The 20,784-nt window shown below is 45.1% G+C and overlaps 1 long non-coding RNA gene across 1 annotated transcript; it reads left to right on the top strand.

Annotated features, from left to right (window-relative positions):
- The first annotated feature begins 8,568 nt into the window (after window positions 1-8,568).
- Window positions 8,569-9,843, top strand: LOC120638025. Its single transcript, XR_005659475.1, has 2 exons — window positions 8,569-8,613; window positions 9,628-9,843. It is a non-coding gene; the product is annotated as an uncharacterized LOC120638025 (long non-coding RNA).
- Window positions 9,844-20,784: the final 10,941 nt, after the last annotated feature.

Below are 20,784 nucleotides of genomic sequence, written 5' to 3' on the forward strand. Positions count from 1 at the left end.
TCCCAAGTACTTCGCATAGTGCTCTGCACACAGTAAGCGCTCAATAAATACGACTGACTGAATGAAAAGGTATTGAATCCCCATTTTGCAGATGAGGAAACCATGGTACAAAGAAGTTAAATGACTTGCCCAAGATCATACAGCGAACAAGTGGCAGATCAGGATTAGAGCGCAGATCCTCTGACTCCCAGGCCCGGGCTCTTTCTACTATTCCACGCTACTCCTGCCCAGTATTATTGAGAGAGCAGATTCCCTACTGACAAGGGGAGTCCTGTGGGGATTGGGCTTTTTCAGGAACTGGTCTTAGGAGAATTGTCTGACTTGGCTCTGGGAACAATGCTTTGCTCAGTGCCCTGGAGGGAGAGTTAGACTCTCACCACCTCCCTTTCCTTTCCAAAACCTCCAGATACTTTCTCTTGATCAGAAGCTTGCAGTCTCCTTTGCCCTTTATTAGACTGGGAAGTCTGAGGGCAGGGACTGTGCCTATTTTTTTGAAGATAGGAGTCTCTCAGCCCTTCTGAAGATGGGAAACTGGAGGAGACAGTGGGAATCTCTGGGATTCAGGCAGTCAGGAAATAAAGATCTATTGAGAGTCCATGGGTATTAAACACTTGAGGTGTGGGTTAAAGAGTAGACTCCTGTCTTACTGTGTGTCGGAGAGACGAGACCAAAGAACATGACATCTACAGCCTGGAGAATAGTTGTGCAGCATCCCTAAGGATTCCCCTTCAGAAGGGATTGGGATCAGCAGCAGAGTCGGTAAAAGCTTCTCCTCTACCCAATCTGCTGCTCCACCGCAGGTAATTTAAAGGAACAGTGCTTTGTTGTTTTCATTGTATTACTGACAACTGAACCAGGATCCTTTAGAATGAGGAAAGTACCCAAAGGACCCTTCACAGAAATATAAGCTCCTTTTCAAGTCCCCAGCCTTGACTCCCTTGGTTGGCTTTTCATTCCCTAGTAGTTAAAAGAGGCTGTTTCCAGGTATCTCCTCCATATGTTCGTACACACTGTTTCAGAGCCCAACTGATGGGCCAGCTCCCTAATTCAGCTCTGACCCCGAGACGGGCTCTCCTTCTGTGTTACCTTGGCAGTGTGCCCTCGGGCTTGCAGGAGGGAGAGTTTGTAGATATTTAGAAGAAAACCCAGAGAGGAAAGTTCAGAAATTGAGGGAGTTCCCTCAAGGGAGCAAATGGATGCCTACTGTGAACCTCACTTCTGCTTGGATAGCATGAAACCCATTGTTGTTCTGAAGTTCAAAGGGCACTATCTTCAAGCCTGGTCAGTTCTGAGGAAGTCAGCCATAGCAGCATGGCGTAGTGGATAGAGCACGGGCCTGGAAGCCAGAAGATCATGGGTTCTAATCCCTGCTCCGCCACGTGTCTGCTGTGTGTCCTTGGGCAAATCACTTCACTTCTCTGGTCCTCAGTTCCCTAACCTGAAAAATGGAGATTGAGACTGTGAGCCCCGCATGGGACAGGGACTGTGTCCAACCTGATTTGCTTGTATCCACCCTAGTGCCTGGCACATAGTAAGGGCTTAACAAATACCATAATTATTATACAAAGTGGTTAACAAATACCATAATTATCACACACACACACACACACACACACACACACTAACCCCAGGGTTCTAGGAACTGTCAGTCTCCCATTTCACTGGGTGGGAAATAAAAGTTCAGAGAAGTAGAAGTGGCTTGCTTGAGGCTATACAACCCGTTGGGGGTGGAGTTGGGAGTGAAACCCAGATGTCCTCAGTCCCAGCTTCGCCTTGCATCATGCCTGCAAGCTCAACATGGCCGCTGCACTCCCCTCCGGAAGGGGCTGCATTTCAGGGACAGAGGAGAGATTCCTGGGCAATCAACAAAGGGCTTGGAAAGCGGCCCTGAAAGAGCAAGATGGGGTCAAGGGGACAGCCAGACTCTTCCAAAACAGCACGTTGGCCAGGGAAAATCATCCGTGTTTCTCCACCAAGGAACGCCAACTGCCCAGCTATGACCTCACCTGGAATACCGTCATTGGAGGGTGCTTCTCCGCTCCCCTGTAACCCAAGCTCCCTCTGTCAAGTGGTGGCTTGGAGGGAGAGGGGATAGGAAGTTGAGGGGAGGGGCTATTCAGGGAGAACAGCAGCATTTGATTAGAGCTCAGCCCCTCTGGCCCTAGATCTAAAGAGACGGCTCCAACCACCCCTCCCTTACAATAATTTTATTTTATGACAAAAAGGGCCCATATTTAAAAAGCTCATGATTATGTTTTCTGTTCACCAAGACTTTTCCTGTATTTGACCTTTGGATAACCTCCAAGCCTTGCAAACATTTGAAAGGAGTAAAGGAGTTCATTTTATTACAGGGCCTCAGTGTACATTCTTTCCAGCCTATCTTTAACATCAGTTGACAAGAATTATATAATTGCAGTCTGTGATCCCTTTAAGGCTAAAATGGATTCATTTTCTCCCAAAGAATACTTCAGGATTCAGAGTGAAATATCTATCTCTATATCTATAGATCGATCAATTCTTCCCTCCTCTCTCCGCTCCTCCCCACCGGGGTCAGTGGTATAAAAATCTCATGCCTTGAGCCAAGGCCGGTCAAATGTCGAGCCTCTAACCAATGGCCAAAGTAGGGTAGCTGGCCCCTAGCCATTTTTCTCAGTTGTCTTCTAGGGGAAAGATTTTCTTTTTTGCATGTTACTGGTGGTGGGTAGTGGGGGTGGTGGGCATTTCCCAAAGGACTAAAAGTGCAGAAACTTTACCCCAGAGACTAAAACAGAGCAAGAACTAGTCATCATTTTTATGTCACTTGGCATATAGCTTTATATTCATTACTCAGTTTTTCTTCCCCATGGAGCTTTAAGATTGGTTATATGCCTCTTCTCCACTTTACCTATGGGGAAACAGAGGCAGGCTGGCAGTCTATGCCCCTTGTGCAGTGAGGCAGCGGCTGAGTCTCTTCCGGTGCACTCACCAACAAAAATGCGGTAGCGTCTGGGTCTGAACAGGACAGGCATGTTTTTAAAGGGCATTTTTTTTTTTCCATCTCCAGAGGCCAGGTAGTCTGGCAGCAGGATGAGTGGGGCTGCTCATGGTCACCAGCATCCTCTGGCAACAGCTGTCAATTGGATTAACTTCTGCTTCAATCAGGAGGCGTGCATGAGGTCCCAGTCTCCCACCAAAAGCACTCCCTGGGCATGACGTCAGTCATTTCTGGTGTCCTCTGCCCCATAATTGAGACGAGACGGGACCCAGGGGTCTGTGGAACACCCTCTAGACCCTCCCATCCACCAGACAGAGAGACTTGCACTCCTGCCTGCGCCTGGAACCAATCTGTGCCAAACAGGTTTAGATCAGAATCCTGGAGTTGGGCTGGAACCATTCTTCTCCTCACCACTCAGGGATATTATCAAGTTCCTTTTCACAAGAGCTGGTTTTCAGGGATTGTTCTAAGTTTTCTGAGAAACCAGAAATGTACAATGAAGTGTCTAGGATTTTCTCCGCCATCTAGCCAGAAAGAATGCTCGAAGGAACTCGCCATCTTTCCTAACTCCCAAGAGGATTGCAGTTGCTTGAAACAGAGACTAGACATTTGCCGTGTCATTTCTCAACACGAAGGGGGTGTTACACTTTCTTAAAACGTAGGGCAGCAGAATACATACAGCAGACGATCGCAACCTGTCTGAACTCCAGTGAGATAGGAAAAGTCAGTAGCTTTGTACCCAGCATTTGTTTGTGTTCCTCCTCCTCCTTCTCCCCAGTAAATGCATATTGGATATTTCCTACACGTGAGCCAACCCTCCTAGGTTCTAAAAGCTCCCGATTTGTATGGAACTCTCAGTTCCCTCAGATTAACCAATATAAATTAAAATCTAAATTACATGCACGTTTCTCAGCCTCAATTTATAGCCTTCCCAGGAAGCATCTTCAATGGTCTCGCTATTTGAACATGATTTTCAAAGTAAGAGGTGTTTAGTTCTCTGTGTACCATAATACAACATGCCCTGTATGCAATCAATAGCTTCAGTATCAGTCCACTGGCAAGATCATGTTGCTATTTGAGTCTGTTTGTTGTTATCCCACATTGAGTACCTGACACGTACGTACTCCCCACCTTCATTAACTTTTCTTGCGGTAGAAAAGAGAAACTAAAAATACTCAGCTTTCCCTTTAATGTTATTCCAGACCAATAACAACACTTCTTGCCTCGTTTTCTAGTCTATGCGGGCAATTTGAAAGTGTTTTTGTTTTTTTAAATAGATGGTACATTGGCGAGGTATTTAACCTGGGGCTAAAGGTAGTGTTTAGCAGAGTTTAGCAGCCAGGGAGTCTGGTGGAAATCCATTTACGGACTCCTCAAAATAGACGCATTGATTTATTTGTGTAGTCTGATCTTGAGGATATGAGGGACAAAAGTACTGCAGAGATGGTGTTACTCTGGAAGAGCATATGTCAATAAATAAAGATGGGTCCTTGGGCAGCCTTTTGAAAGGAGGTCTATTCTGCTCAAACTCCAAAGTGATCAGCTCGTCCCTCGAATGCATAAATATCTCTGACCAATGTGAGAAAATCAGGGAGAAGTTTGGGAAATCCAGAGTGAAGACCGGTTTTTGCATGCACATAATGTGTCTTGGTTTTCTTTATGCTGTGAAGCAATCCAGTGGCTGCTGAAGAAATTATTTCCTAACAAGGGACAGAAGTGCATTTTTAGGATTAATTTGCAAATGTCAGGTAGCTTTGATTCACTCCCTTACCAGATCAACTGAAAGGATGTACTGATATACTGCTAGACATTGAGGGAAAATTAAAAAGAAAACATTTTTTTTTTCCTTGATGGGCTGAAAATATCAACGGCGGGTAATGGGAGAATTTACAGATCTCAGCTGCCATGACTGCTATTTACTTGCCCAAATGAGTCCAGGGGATAAAATGTTAGTAGGTGTTTGGGGGGGCAAGCAGACACCATACCCGATTCTGGCTCCAGATGACCTCAGGATAAACTATTTAACCACTCGGCGGTACCTTGGTTTATTCCTCTATAAAATGGGGATAATGATACCTCAAAGAGCTGATGTGAAAATTAATAATAATACCGCCACTTGGTACTTTTATTGTGTCTGAGGAATCCCAAGAGACTTTTGAACTCCTGATTGTAAAGCCGTTTAGAACTTCAGTTGAAAGGAGCTATAGAATTGTGTGTTTTTACTGAGCAGTATAACTGTGCATTATTATTATTATTATTATTATTCCACATTTCACTACTATGTGCCAACAGAGTGCTTGACGCTGGGCAGAATGGATCCTCCAGTGCCTCAGTTAAGGGGGTGAGGGATGTTGATTGTTGCCTGTTTAGAATCTGAGATGTTATTTGAAGCGGGTTTGTTTTAGGTTCATAAAAGAGTAAATCTGAAAGCTGGAGTGCTCTGTTTATCCCGGGTGATAAAGAGGAGTGCAGAGTAGCCTAGTCTGTAAGCTTTGAGGATAGAGCTGTAACCCGCTGTGTTCTCTGCCATTTTCTGCCACTGATGCTCACCTTGACCTGGCAAACTTCCGGCATGTTGCTCTCCTGACTCTGCTTTCTTTTTTTTTGGGGGGGGGACCCCTCTCCGTTCCTTCTGTCAGAGTCTGGATCACCTTCCTAGAATCCAAAACTCAGTGGAGTCCAAGAAAACCCCGAGGATCCCTGACCCGAACTGAATTTGAACAGTCAGAACCGTGAAAAGCGGCCGAGAAGAAGCGCTTGGGCCCAGCTCCCAACTCGCCGTGGACCGTTTTCGGCAGCTCTGGGGAGCCAGAGAGGATGCTTTCTTCTCATTTCTTTTCCCCCTTTCTTTCTTTTCCCCCTCTGGGCCGGGGTGTAATGGGAAATCGGGGACTTGTGACCGGCGGCAAGGGGATCGATTAGGGAAATAGCAAGTGTCAGTCCTTCGTTCCTCTCCAATTTCGCCTCGAACCCGGGAATGACTCGCGCTCGCCAATAGAGGGCAGTAGCAACCTGTTTCTTCTGCGGCTACTTTTCCGGAGTCCGTTCGAACCCAAGGGGCGAGCGCCTGAAAATCGCACTCTTTACTGGGCTGGAAATTCACATTGCAAGGAAAATGATCAAACGTTTTTGGTGTTTCGATATTTGATTCATGATATCCTTGCTTGTTACCTTTTGTTAAGTGTACGGTTTTCTGGGGGGGGGGGGGGGAGAGATCTGTCGTCCTTTTCTTGACGGTGACATTAGGTACCATAATTACCAGGAGGCAATAAATCTTTTTTTTTTTTGGCATTAAAAGGCACACCCATATTGTTCGGAACGAAAATTTCAGCAATTTGGTTTCCTCATAGGTCATTTGTGATCTGCCTCGTCTTTCCTAGGTTTGAAGATATTGATGCGTTTTTCAAGAAAGTGAAACTGTATCTCTCCTCCAAATTATTGTACAGAATAATCTCTTCCTTCAGAAAAGACCTCGGGTTACATATGCATTTTACATCGTATATATTGAGATTTCTCATTTCCTAAAACAGCAATTCCCAAATATACGCACGAGTTATACAAATAATTTATATGTCCTGCTAAGTTTTCTATTTGAGTGCGAACGTTTGTGAATGGACCTTCATTGGGAATTTTTTAATGATGTCGTATTTCTGTTATGCTGTAGTTCAAGTCTCATTTTAAGAGCAACCCATTTCATTATCTTTGAAATTAGGTACCTTGCATAGCATTTTGGTACCCAGAGCACAACATGAACCATCTTTTTTTTCCCTCGATTTGACAGTGATTTTGTTTTTTGATTTCTCGCTACTTTCATCAGACTTGTCTAATTTTTTTTAAAAAAAAACAACAAAAAACAAGGATTCTTTCGTCAAATATCCATTATTGTGGATCCATTTCTTTTCTGCAGCAGTACACATCGAGAAAACAATCACACACTGAACATTCCTTTTGCGATTTTGTCTTGGGCTTTACTTTTCCTGAACTTCCTGGGTAGGGGGTTTCAACTAAATCTTTTGCTGGACATTTGAGCAGTGCTCTCCAACTCGTCTACAGCATTGGATTTGGCCAGAGCAGAGCTGTATATCATTCATTTGTATACTTCTGGACATGTGTGAGTGAAACCTCTGTGCACTGTGAGAATTCTTTTAGTTCGTGAGTCTTTAAATGAGTCCATGCAAGCATAAGACACCAATATTGCCTCAGAACTGAAATACTTGGTAATTTTTTTGATAATAAATATGAATCTTAAGCACATGCAATTTTTCTACTTGATATTTTCTGTTTTGAAAAACAATCCCCCAGAATGCTGCCCGCAAGAATTTAATATAAAAATGATCTCTTAAAAATAATTTATTATTTGCTGGGCATAGTCACAAATACATAAATTGTCATTAATATTACTTCTACTACTATCATGAGCTAAATAGAATTTGAAAACTGAAGTCTTTCGGGTGAGTTTGGTTTTGTTTGGGTTGTTTTAATTAGTATCTGACTGACTAGGAATTTCTCAGAAAAACAGATAATCATATCCAAATCAAATACCTCCTATTCTCAAGATAGCACTGATTAATTTGTTTTCAGCTGCCATTCACAGCAAAATAGCGAGCTGGAGTGTGTTGGGAAGTGGCATGATTTTTCTCCAACTGGTGAATACAACAGGGCTGTGCATTTTATAAGCTCCTTGCTAACAGATAAACTTTTCTCCTGGCTGTACCAGGGTTTCAGGAGAGGAGCAGACAAGCGCTGAGCCCTCCGTTTGGTGGCATAGAAAATTTGCATAAAATATCGCTCTAAGCACTGAAGGATCTTATTACATAGGGTTTTGATGATAATCTTTGTTTAAATAATATTTAACACATGCTGCACTTTTAATTAAGTATCTGAATAATCTCAAATTAATACCAGAGGTTTAAAAATAAGTTTTCATTTTAGTGCACTGTAACATAATAGCAGACGTCTTGGGCATTTTTTTTCCTCCCCTTTGATTTAATTAAAAGCCCTTTTTTGTGTCTCTTGTCACTTCAGAAATGCACATAAAGAAAACAGACTGGGGACATTTTATTTATCAGTTCTCCTTGTTTTGTTTTTTGCCTCCTGAATTCAGTGCTCTTTGATTAGGGCATTTAATTGAAATCAACTAGATTGCGGCTTTGCAAGTCCCTGCCTGCCAAAAAGGGCAGTTCGAACATGTCAGGTTCGTGTTGGGTTCTTTCTTTCTTTTCTTTTTTTTTCTTCTTTTTTTGGCCATATTGGTCCTGAAACAAAAGTCAGTGTTTGGGATCAGCAGTCTGTGGCAGGGAAATGCTGCCCCACGCTCTGCAGCCCGTGACTGCAAACTGTCAAGCCTTCAGCAGTTTATTCGTACACAATGAAGCTCTAGATCAGGGGTGGCTGCAAAAGTTTGATCCCGAGGCAGAAGAGGGCTTTAACGGGACCAGGTTTACGTGGAATAATCAAGGCATTGCCAGCGCATTCCCATTTAGTTATTCTATTTATTTGTTTATTTATTTTTCAATTAAAAGGCTCTGATACAACTGATGTGTCTGCCTTTCCTGTTAGCCATTCTGACGATCAGGGCTTCAGGATTCTGCTTTAAAGAAATTCTAGAACGCAACGAGTTTGCCGCTTTGCAAAGTGGGGTGAGTGGGAGATCTTGTGTCCCGCAGTCTTTTGGGGGAGCTGGTCTGCTGGGCAAGAAGGGCAGAGAGACAATCCAGCTTGGGAGCCTTCTTCTCTAGATTCCTCTTTATCCCACTCCCATCTATCATTGTAAAGGAGACATACATATAACTGCTGCACTTTGCATATTGAGGGGAGCTGCCTGCTTTTTTCCCTTTACTTAGATAATGACAAGGAGGACTGTTGACTGCTGTTATCTCTGATGACAGCCTTATCTGCATGACTCTGATTCTAGTGCTCAGAGTTAGAGATAGACAGTACCTATGAAACTGACCAGTGCTCCAATTCACTCTTGGCCTCAAAGCCATTCCTCAACGCATTGGACAGAAATGGATTTGGAAAAGTGGATTTTTGGAGAGAACTGGAATTCGTTGATACTAAGGCTGTGTCTATTATTTTCCCAAGGCAAGAAAGGAGTTGGTGGTGGTTTGGGCAGCTCGCTGGGGCTAGCCCAAGTCAGGCGAATGCAGAAAGGCACCGACCCACTCATGAAATTCATAGCATTGGCTGGAAGTCCTTCCTTCCCCGCACTCCTCTAGCCATCAATGGAATTTATTGAGCACTTCTTGTATGCAGAGCACTGTACTAAGTATTGGGGAGAGTACAATACCATAAAGTTGGCAGACACACCCCCATCACAAGGAGCTTGGAGTTGTGTGTGTGTGTGTGTGTGTGTGTGTGTGTGTGTTGGGGGGGACTACCGTGAGGTTTGTTTTTTTTTTTTTTACCAATAACGGTAAACCCCTTGGGTACAAGGATGCATCAGACACCTTGGGGGCTCACCAAGTATAAACCATTAACCTAGTAGTTGAGCTTTAATGAGGGTTGTGCTCCTGTCCTACTCCGTGCCAAGTTCTCTTCAATCCATTACAAAGAATCGGTGCTGAGGAAGTGTAAAACTGGGAAAATATTGAATTTCAAGATAATGGGCCCCTTTCTCTTCCCCTTTTCTGTTTTCTGTTTATCTCACATAGGGCTTCCCTTGGAGGCAGCAGAATGCAGAGACGTTCAGGAGAAACCACAGTTCTTCGGAACACACGGATGCGGCCGTGCTGGGTGGAAGCCATTTTGGCTGAGAAGTGATCTCTTTCCTGACAACAAGAATGGTGGAGATGTGAGCATTGGACCGAGCTCCATCCAAATTCCCCCAAAAGAAACTTCTCCCATTTAATGCCTGAGCAAATATTTCACGACAGGGTTCCCGTCTGTTCTGTCCCTATGCGAGGGAGGTTTGGGGTTGGGGGGGGGGGGGGGGGGGAAGGGTGGAGGGGTCATCAGTCGACGTTACTTTTCATGGCGATCGCTATCACCTGCAGAGGGATCCCAAGAGCCACATCCAATATCACACTCCCATTCCATTCTGGGCATTTTCCAGAGAACATTTGTGACACACTGTGAGAAGTGAAGGTGATGTGCCTTTTCGTTGGGAGAGTTTAGAGGGTCATACCCCATTTTTGCTGAGAGGTGATGAAATGAGGGAAAATTCCGAGTAACCTAGACTGGTTACCGGATTCCCTGATTCCCTCCTTCCTCCTCCCCCCCCCCCCCCCCCCCCCCCCCCCCCAGCGCCCACCCCTCAATGGCCTCCCTCAAAGAAGACTAATTGTGACAAAAGATCACGGGACTAAGATGCAGGGGAAAGGGACACAGTAGGTTGCTACAAAGTGCATCAGAATCCTCACTCCCCCACAACAATGGAGAGCCGAGCAGAGCCTAGGTAGCTAATCTCCACTGGTTCCTTCCAAAATGACTCGACTTAAGAGTTTGATGGCAGAGCGGTTAATGATTAGGAAAATTACCAGCATGTACATGGGAATTCATCCAGGGTAGTAAATACCTCAAATGCCATCAGGTACCGGGAATACAACAAAAATCCAAAGTGTATTTTGCCCACACTGCATTTGCCCCCAATGCTGATTTCCTTTGGGTCTCTAGGGAAACCCTACACCTCCATTTCTGAGCTGTGTAAGCAGTCTCTGACAAAAAGAGGTTTCCTGCTTCACAGAGCCCGTGGGATCTTTCTCTCTCTCTCTCTCAGCGATTTAGCCCTTTCTTTTCAAGTGCCACAATCAGCCTTGGGCTAGACGGACTCCACTTTGGGTTTGGAGACTTTGAAATCTTTGACTTTTACATTTCTCCACAGGCTTTCTTCCATACCCTCCCTGTTCTAGTCAGAGTCCTAAGCTTTCCAAGACGTCCCGGAGGATGTGACAAACAAATCGCCAGTTGGGAGAGTGTAAGAGGAATGGGGGCAGGGAACGCACAGGCACTTTGGTTCTGCAGCTAAGGGGCAGCAGCGCCCGCAGCATCAGAGAAAGGCAGCGCTTCCTGCAGTGGAGTTTCCATTAAAGTTTCGGGAGCCCGGAGCCCCAGCAGCCCCTCCTGCCTATGTTTATCTGCTCGGCATGTGAATGGGAATTGGAAAAGCAGAGTGAACGGCTGCTTTTTAAAAAGCTAATTTAAAAGCAGGCGCAGTCTTCTGTAAAGATGCTTCTGATTGTCCAGAGCTCCTTAAAGGGACAAGGTTACATGCCTCTGTATTGAGGAAGCGGGATTAGATGAAAAATGAACAACTGGTTTTTATTTATTTCATACTTAAATGTCCAAGAATGTAAGTCAGTCAGTTCCAGATCGTTTCAGAACTCCAGGGAATTGTCATCATTGTCTTTTGCTTCATAAAGCTCCTTATCTCTTCCTTTGGCATATTAGCTGTTTCTAAATTCCGCCTAACTTCCTAAACGCAGCCAAAGTGGGGGAATCCGTATTTTCGGTAAATGTCGCTGTTCGCTGGATCAGATGTATTCCACCTCCAGGTAAAAGGCAAGCTGCAATCAGACAAAACTGGTATGGATTTTATGTCAACAGATGGCATGATATGGGAAAGAATACATTCCGGGTTGTTTTATTCTGTCGATGTCATTTATTCTGATTTAAATATCAGGACGTAAGGAGATGAAGCCTTTCTATTTTGCTTTCTATCTACAAAGGACTTTCCAGCCATTTATCATTTATTCCCCCAGTGTTTTCATCAGAGTCAATCAGAACTATTATCCTCGTTTTAGAGCGGAGGACACTGAGCAAGACGGGGATGTCAGCTGCTGAAACATGTCCCAAAAAACACAGGGGCAGAGGTGGGACCCAGAGGTTCTGACTCCTGGCCCAGAAACTTATTTGTTTGTCAATGGAATAATGACTTTATAAGGCCTCAGAGGCAGAAAGAGGGTTTCCCCCATCGGTTTGGATGAGAAGCTTCGGTGCACAAACTTCGGGGAGAGAGGGAACTGTCTGAGGATGTTTGTTTTTAATATCCTGTTGAGAACTAGATGGGAGCAACATTATTATTATCTTTGTTGCTATGCCACTAGTGAACTTAGAGCAATACCATAACTCAGTGTCTCCCCTTTCCAAACTGCAAATACAGCCCAGACGATGCAGCCACAAAGAAGTCAATGGTCATTTTCCATCTCAGCGCCTCAAAAAGCCAGTTGGCGTCAAGGAAGCACAGAATATTGGGGAAAGCCCATGTGCAGGTTCTTCAGCCGCCCAGCCCAGGATTCTGTCTCCCGCAATGACAGCAGGGTGCTCGGAGGAACGATGGGATGGTTGCTCACCTTGGATAGAGGTATCTCACACCCCCGACTTTTTTTCTAGCAACCCGTTATGGACTCCTCATCTGGGCACTTATACAGAACCGTTCTTCAACCCACTGTTATTTCAGTCCGCATAACCTCCTGGACAACACGTTAGCGTGGGTGCTTCTTGTCGACAGGGAATGTCCCTTACAATAATAATAATAATAATGGTGTTTGTTAATGGTGCCTATGTTCCAGGCGCTGCGTGGCTCAGTGGAAAGAGCCCGGGCTTCGGAGTCAGAGGTCATGGGTTCGACTCCTGGCTCTGCCACTTGTCAGCTGTGTGACTGTGGGCAAGTCACTTCACTTCTCTGGGCCTCAGTTACCTCATCTGTAAAATGGGGATTAACTGTGAGCCTCACGTGGGTCAACCCGATTATCCTGTATCTACCCCAGCGCTTAGAACACTGCTCTGCACGTAGTAAGCGCTTAACAAATACCAACATTACTAGTAAATCGGGTTGGATACAGTCCCTGTCCCATGTGGGGCTCAGTCTTATTCCCCATCTTACAGATGAGGCACAGCAAAATTAAGCGGGTTGCCTAAGGTCACACACAGCAGACAAGTGGCGGAGTCGGCATTAGAACCCATGACCTTCTGACTCCCAGGCCCGTGCTCTAGCCACGATGCTATGCTGCTTCCCTAATGCTTCTCCCATCCTTTCCCAAGCCCTTGATATAATGCATTACACTCAGTGAGCGCTCAACAAATACCAAGACTTTTGTGACTACTAGTACTGCTGTGGAAACAAATTCCAAATGCTTACCTCCCACTGTTTCCTTTGGTTTTGGTTTTGAACATACCCCTATCCAGCTTCAGTGGATATCCCCCTCATTTGGGGGATCGTGGGATTTCACAAACAACAAAATGATTGGGTCAAGGTATTGTGTGGGGAGGGGTCTGGATCTCACCAAGTCAGATTCTCCCCAATCTCTAACTCATCCTCTGGAAATAAATTGAGTCCTTGTGGGCTGGCTGCACTGACATTACCAGAGTATCTCTGTGAACTCCTGAGACCCAGCTTAATACTGCATTGGGAGTAACGGGCCCCAAAGAGAATATGGCCACTGGCTCCTGTTGTTCCAGACTTGCTGTGTGATATGGGGCAAGCCACTGCACTTCCCTGAACTTCAGTATCCGCATATGAAATAATTCTAAGACAGCAGGCAAAGAACTGTGCCAAAGGAATTTTAGAAACGCCCCCCCGCACACCCCACCCCAAGTAGACATGGTTTTATCTCCAAGTCTCTTCTGACCTTCCTTGAAAGCTGCTTACAGCAATTTATCTCCTTTCCAAAACCACCCCACTTCACACTCTCAAAAGTCACTTTGTGAAGGGCGTCTCCCCACCCCCACCGCCCCCGCCCCAGTTTTCTGGACTCATGGTTCCCGACAGTCCAGCATAATTAGAAAAAAGGCTGACAACCAGCAAGGGGAGGTCAGAGCACTGAAACCTTCAAGTGGGGATGAGCCCTCAGCAGTGAATGTTAATTCCCAGCTCATTATAGTTTATCTGCTTCTACCAGTTTGGTCCTGCCTCAGTTCTGGCTGGGCTATACTCACCCCGAGGTCTGACCTGAGGGCTTTCTGAGATAGTATCCATCAGCCTCCTACTTCTGTCTCTTTAGTGTGCAGCCACCGGTGGCGAGCTCTCTCTCTCCCTTCTTCCTTTCCGCCCTCCCTCTCTCTCTCTCACATAAGACGCAAACACTCTATTGGAAACCTTACAAATAAGACCCAAACATTCTCTTGCGAACCCTACAAATTAAAATCCCGTTACTGCCAGGAAAGGCAAAAGTTAAAATGTTGGCATTACAGTTGACTGACCTGGGGCCAAATCAACTAATAAAAACCTTCTTAATTCACACTAATGACCAGGAGAGTGGCTGGGGTTTATTGATGTGGGTAAGTGAGCAAATGAAGACAAATACTTCATTCATGTATTTTAAGTGTCATATCTTTTTCATTACATTTGATTATAAGACTTCATAGATTGCCTCCGTAATAGGATTAATTCTCTGAGTTAATTGATTAACTCAGTATGATTCCCAACTAACAAAGACTCAGTGTAGATAGACAAAAATCCCTAAACAAATGCTGGCCCGAGAATCACAAACGGCCAAAGGGGAGTCCTGCTGTAAATGGACAGAGGCATCACATCCCTACAGCCTGAGGGAGACCAACATAGATGAGGTTCAGGGCCTGAAAAGAGGAAGACCAGGCAGGGTGAAATATCTCTGGCTGGTTTGACCCCATCTCTGCTATCAAATAGAAACCAGGACACTGGCTCATTCTTGATACAACCCAGAGAAACAGCATGGGCTGCAGCTATGGCAGGACTAGGTTTGATGGAGGCAGGACAGTCAGGATACCACTGAAAAGAGACTGCCTCAACACAGCCTCGTCTCTGAAATACTGGCCGCACAGTGTAGGTGAGAGGGTTGTGATTGTTTGGGAGAATTACTGGGTTTGGTGGGTTAGCATCATAGATGGTAATTCCAATATATCAGAATCTTCTGTGATTCTGGCACCAAACTCTCAAATAAGGAAAGAGAGGAAGGTGACGAATAGTCAGGGAGGCAGTGGGGTCTAGTGGAAAGGTCATTGGAAAGGAGAAGTGGAAAGGAGACTTGGTTTAATGACCTAGCTGTGTCCCTGGTCTACTTTGTGACCACAGGTGAGTCATTTAACCTCCTTGGGCCCCAGTTTTCTAATATGTAAAATGGGAGTAATAATGTCTGCTTTCCCTTACCTCACAGGCATGTTGAGAGTATGAAATGAAGGCCGTTTGGAAAAGAGGCAAAAACACTATACAAATGTTAATAATAATAATGATGATAATAATTGTGGTATATGTTAAGCACTTAATATGTGATAGGCACTGTACTAAGCCCTGGGGGAGATACAAGGTAATTGAGTTGGACGTAGTTCCTGTCCCACACTGGGCTCACAGTCATAATCCCCATTTCCCAGAGGAGGTACCTTAGGTACAGAAAAGTGAAGTGATTTGCCCAAGATCACAGAGCAGACAAGTGGCAGAGCTGGGATTAGAACCCAGGTCCTTCTGACTCCCAGGACCAGGCTCTACCCACTAGACCATGCTGCTTCCAGGTATTATATTCAAGGTGTTATATTGTTAACCCTGGTCTAGTGGAAAAATTACCTTTTCTCTGCCCCTTCCTGAATTCTCCTCCTACTGTACTCCTAAGCCATGTTCCAGGGCTTTGGCACAGAGTGACGCCCTCATATCACTGCTCTACTTGTATTTATCAGAGGGTGGGCAAATTCTCCTCCCCCAGCATACCCTCAGCCAACCACCCAGCCTGGATTGGCACAGTTTGGTTCTTTGGGTTCTTGGAAGGGAATAAAAGACCCAAGAGAGTGGTTGTTATTTTTACCATTATTAATAATGACAATAATAATAATAATGATCCAGATATTTCCCTCTCCATTGATAGACAGGTCATCTCGATGAGGCCCTCCCATCCACAACACAAGGGCAATAAAGGGTGTCCTTTGAAGATGGGCAGACAAAGGTTGTGCCATGATTCAACCATCAGGGAGTTCCTGGTCACTCCTGATCCCCTCCAACATTTCTTCAACACACCTGAAAGAGATTCACTGAGAAGTATGAGAAAATGCAGACTGCAACCACGCAAGTGTCTTGTCCTGGTTCTTCTCCTACCTCTCTGGCTGCTTATTCTCAGCCTCTTTTGTCATCTCCTCCTTTGTCTCCCACCCCATGACTGTGGGAGTCCCTCAAGGCTCAGTTCTGGATCCTCTTCTATTCTCCTTCTATATGCACTCCCTTGAAGAACTCATTCACTCCAGCCTTGACCTTCCTCCTTTATAGTCGCTCATTCCCTCCTCCCTTCAGGACAGCTCTAATTGGATGTCCCACCAACACCTCCAACTTAACATATACAAAATAGAACTCCTTAGCTTCCCACCCAAACCCTGACTTTCCCATCCCTGTAGATAGCACCTCGATCCCTGTCTCTTGAACTCGTAACCCTGGCATTATCCTCGACTCATCTCTCTCATTCAACCCACATATTCAATCTGTCACCAAATCCTGTCGGTTCAACCTTCACAACATTGCTAAAATTCAGCTTTTCCTCACCATCCAAACTGTTACCACATTAATCCAAGTACTTATCCCGCCCTGCTTTGATTACTGCATCAGCCTTCTTGCTGATCTCCCTGCCTCCCATCCCTCCTCATTTCAATCCATACTTCACCATGCTTCCTAGATCATCTTTCAATCAATCAAGCATATTTATTGAGCACTCACTGTGTGCAGAGCACTGTACTGAGCACTTGGGAGAGTACAACACAATATAACAGACTCAATCCCTGCCCACAACAAGCTTGTAGTTAAGAGGGGGAGACAGGCATTAATATAAATAAATTATGGATATGTATATAAGTGCTGTGGGGCTGCAGGTGGTGAATAAAGAGAGCAAGTCAGTGTGATGCAGAAGGAAGTGAGAGAAAAGGAAACGAGGGCTTAGTCAGGGAAGGCCTGGGAAGAGATGTGCCTTCAATAAGGATTAGTGGTACAAGATCGAAGAAGGGATGGGGGATGAAAGAGTTGAGTTCAGTAGAGAGGGTAGTGTTGAGGGAGTCAATTTGGTCATCGAGGGAAAGTGGTTTGGGAAGAAGGCTATACGGGGTATGATGACTTGAGAAAATTGGATGGGGTCAAAAGATCGGAGGTCTCTGGGGGGGAACAGGACAGATTTGTGGGGAGGGGGGGTGTTGGAGAGAAAGCAGGTGAGGAGGTTGTGGTCAGAGGAATTTCAGAGTTGGGGAGGGTAGAATGAAACAGGAATTGTACAGTGACTAGAGATGATGAGATGATTAGAGATGAGTGGGAGAGCTGGGGTGGAGCAGGAGGTCAGTAGAGTTCAGGAGTGATAGAAAGCTATGAAACTGTTCAGTCCATGTTTCCCCACTCTTCAAGAGCACCCAGTGTTTCCTGATCCACCTCTATATCAAACAGAAACTCCTTATCACAGGCTTTAAAGTACTCGATCACCTTGCCCCCTCCTTCATCACCCCACTACTCTCCTCCTACTACAACCCAGCCCGCACAATCCACCCTTCTAACAATAATAATAATAATGATAATAATTATGGTATTTGTTAAGCACTTCCTATGTACCAAGCATTGTTCTAAGCACTGGGATAGATACAAGATAATCGGGTTGTCCCACATGGGACTCACAGTATTAGCCCCCACTTTACAGATGAGGTAACTGAGGGACAGAGAAATTAAGTGACTTGCCCAAGGTCACGCAGCAGACAAGTGCAGAGTTGGGATTAGAACCCATGTCCTCTGACTCCCAAGCCTGTGCTCTTGCCACCAGGCCATGCTGCTTCTCACTCACTGTGCTCTAATGTCAAACTACTCACTAACTGTACCACTAACTCATCTATCTCTCTAGAGATAGATCATAGAGACAGAACTAGATCTTAGATCTAGAGATAGATAGAGGTACCATCACTGTACATCTATCTCATCTATCTCTCTACCACCCTCCGCCCATGTCCTACCTCTGGCCTGGAAGGCCCTCCCTCTTCAGATCCGACAGATGATCGCTCTCCCCACCTTCAAAGACATCTCCTCCAAGAGGCCTTCCCCACCTAAGCCTTCGTTTCCTCTTCTCCCACTCCCTTCTGCATCGCCTTTGCAGTTGGATTTGTACCCTTTATTCACCCCTCCCTCAGCCCCAAAGCACGTACGTACATATCCCTAATATCTTTATACTGTCTGCTCCCTCTCTAGACTGTAAGCTCCCTGTGGACGGGGAACGTGTCTACCAACTCTGTTAGTACAGTGCTCTGCACATGGTAAGCACTCAATAAATATGATTGAGTGATTGATTGAGTCCCTGATCGAAGCAGACACGTACGTCGGAGGCTGGTCTAGGCCTAAGGCAGACGGGACGTCAGCCCAAGTCAAACCCAAAATGGTCTGGGCCTCACTTCTTGGGTAGGGAGGGAGGGTGTTGTAGTCTTAGCAGGTGAGCCAGAATGGCTATAAACAAGGGCAGAAGTGGCACTAACCCACCTGGGCCTCAGCGGAGTGCCCTTCTGCATGACTCTCTATTTGCTCCCCGAGCTGGATGTGCCACTGTGCTGCTTCCACAAACCACCGCCTCACCATTTTTGAAACACTACCACAAGAGGAGAGATTCTCCTCTCAGGCTAGAGGCAAACTTCCTTTAAGGGAAGGCCACAGAAGAGGACAGAGACAGGGCTAAGGAAGGGAAAATAAGGGAATAATAAAGAAGGGAAGGCTAAATAATACTAATAATAAGCTCAATAATGAGCTTCCTTGAGTAGAGGGAAGAATATGTTGTCTTAAGAGTCCAAAGGAGAGTTTGCTGGGGGATAAGATTGTTTGCATTGTTTTGTTATTAAGTCACCAACCTATTAGGGAACATATTCATTTAAAGCCACACATTGTTCTGTTACAACCTACTCCCTGTGCCTCATTCTAGTCTCTCTCATCATTGACCCCTTGCTCACACCTTCTCTCCTGTCTGGAACTACCTCCCTCTTCACATCTTCAAAGCCCTACTAAAATCACATCTCCTCCAGGAGGCCTTCCTTGATTAATCTCTTATCTCCTCACCTCCCTACTGGATCATCTGTGCACTCGAGTCCTCACCCCTACCCCATCCTCACCCTCAAAGATGATACATAGATACACAATGCACCCTCATGTACATATCCTTGTACTCAGTTGCTTCCCATACTTTTAATTTATTTTAGTGTCTGTCTCCCCTGCTAGATTGAAAACTCCTAGAGGACAGGGATCATGTCTACTTACTGTACTGTTCTCTCCCTATTGCATGGTGCAGTGGTCTGCCCAGAGTAAGTGATCAATAAATACCATTGATTGATTATAAAGCAGTTTGAACCCTACTGCCTGTCACATAAGTCAAGCAATGCTCCCACTTCAACATTGTGGTTTGTGTTGGATCAGTCCAGTACAGGTATTCCCCAAACAGCGCTAACTTATATCATCTGGCCTCAAGACTCAAAAAAGCCCCGCAAGGGAGAATAGGTCAAAAACACCGGGAAAACCATTAGTGTAGGCCCTTAAATTAGAGGTTTCCACCTTGTCCAAGATCCACCATCTTCATTGGTCTAGTAACATGCTAATTCAAAATGATTAGGAAAATGATTCCTTGCATTAAATTATTGAAATAATTTAAAACTTGTTCTGTTTAAGTATATATCTTTGGTTTAACTGGGTATTCCCCCGGAACCTAACCTTCCCCACATATCCATTCTCATGAGGAAATCGGATTCCCTTAACACTATTTGGCTTCATGTTGTATTTTTCAAGAACAAAGCTATAACGTGAAGCGCCGAATAGCTGAATCTCCTCCTCAGCAAGGTAGCCCAAGGACATTATGTTGGCATCTTTGTTCAGTTGTGGTAGGGAGGGTGCTGGGGCCAAGGATGGGGCAGTGGAGTTGCGCTCCAGAAAATTCTAAAACATGGCCTATTGGAAAGAGCACGGGCCTATGAGTCAGAGAATCTGGGTTCTAATCCGGGCTCTGCCACTTGCCTGCTATGTGACCCTGGACAAATCATTTAACTTCTTTGTGCTTCAATTTCCTCATCTGTAAAAAAGGGATTTCAACACATACCTATTATTGTTAAGAATAATATTTTCTCTTAAGGAGACTTTCAGGTGTACACTGGGGAAGGGGGCAGGGGTTCATTCATTCATTCAATAGTATTTATTGAGCGCTTACTATGTGCAGAGCACTGTACTAAGTGCTTGGAATGTACATATCGGCAATGGATAGAGACAGTCCCTGCCCACTGATGGGCTTATAGTCTAATCGGGGGAGACAGACAAAACAATAGCAATAAATAGAATCAAGGTGATGTACATCTCATTAACAAAATGAATAGGGTAATAAAAATATATACAAATGAGTGGATGAACACAGTGCTGAGGGGAGGTGAAGGGGTGGGTAGAGGCAGCAGAGGGAGCAGAGGGAAAAGGGAAAGCTCAGTCTGGGAAGGCCTCTTGGAGAAGGTGAGCTCTCAGTAGGGCTTTGAAGAGGGGAAGAGGGGTTGCATGTAGCACAGACCTCAGCGTCTAAAGAAGCGATGCTCCACTTTCAGAGAATAAGAGCAAATAAGGGAGAAGAGGAGTGGGTTGGGAGGAAGATTGCTTTCCTATGTATCACTTACTTGGGTGTGCTCTAACTTCTTTGTGAACACTGGCAGGGACAAGAGAGCCCAAAAAATTGTGTAGCACAGGGCAACAGATTGGCTGAATGAGTTCCCTAGGTATTGATGTTGCCCTAATAGAGGAATTAGAAAATGTCACTGCCATCATCTTTTTCATATGATGCTGAATCAATACCTTAGATGAATCCCAAAGTCATGGCAAAATAGGGGCGACTCTCAGCATAATTAGTTTGGGTGAGTAGGTGGGGGGGAGATCATTAATCGGTAAGTGC

Source organism: Ornithorhynchus anatinus, chromosome X1 (assembly GCF_004115215.2).
Source record: "Ornithorhynchus anatinus isolate Pmale09 chromosome X1, mOrnAna1.pri.v4, whole genome shotgun sequence".
Classification (NCBI taxonomy): domain Eukaryota; kingdom Metazoa; phylum Chordata; class Mammalia; order Monotremata; family Ornithorhynchidae; genus Ornithorhynchus; species Ornithorhynchus anatinus.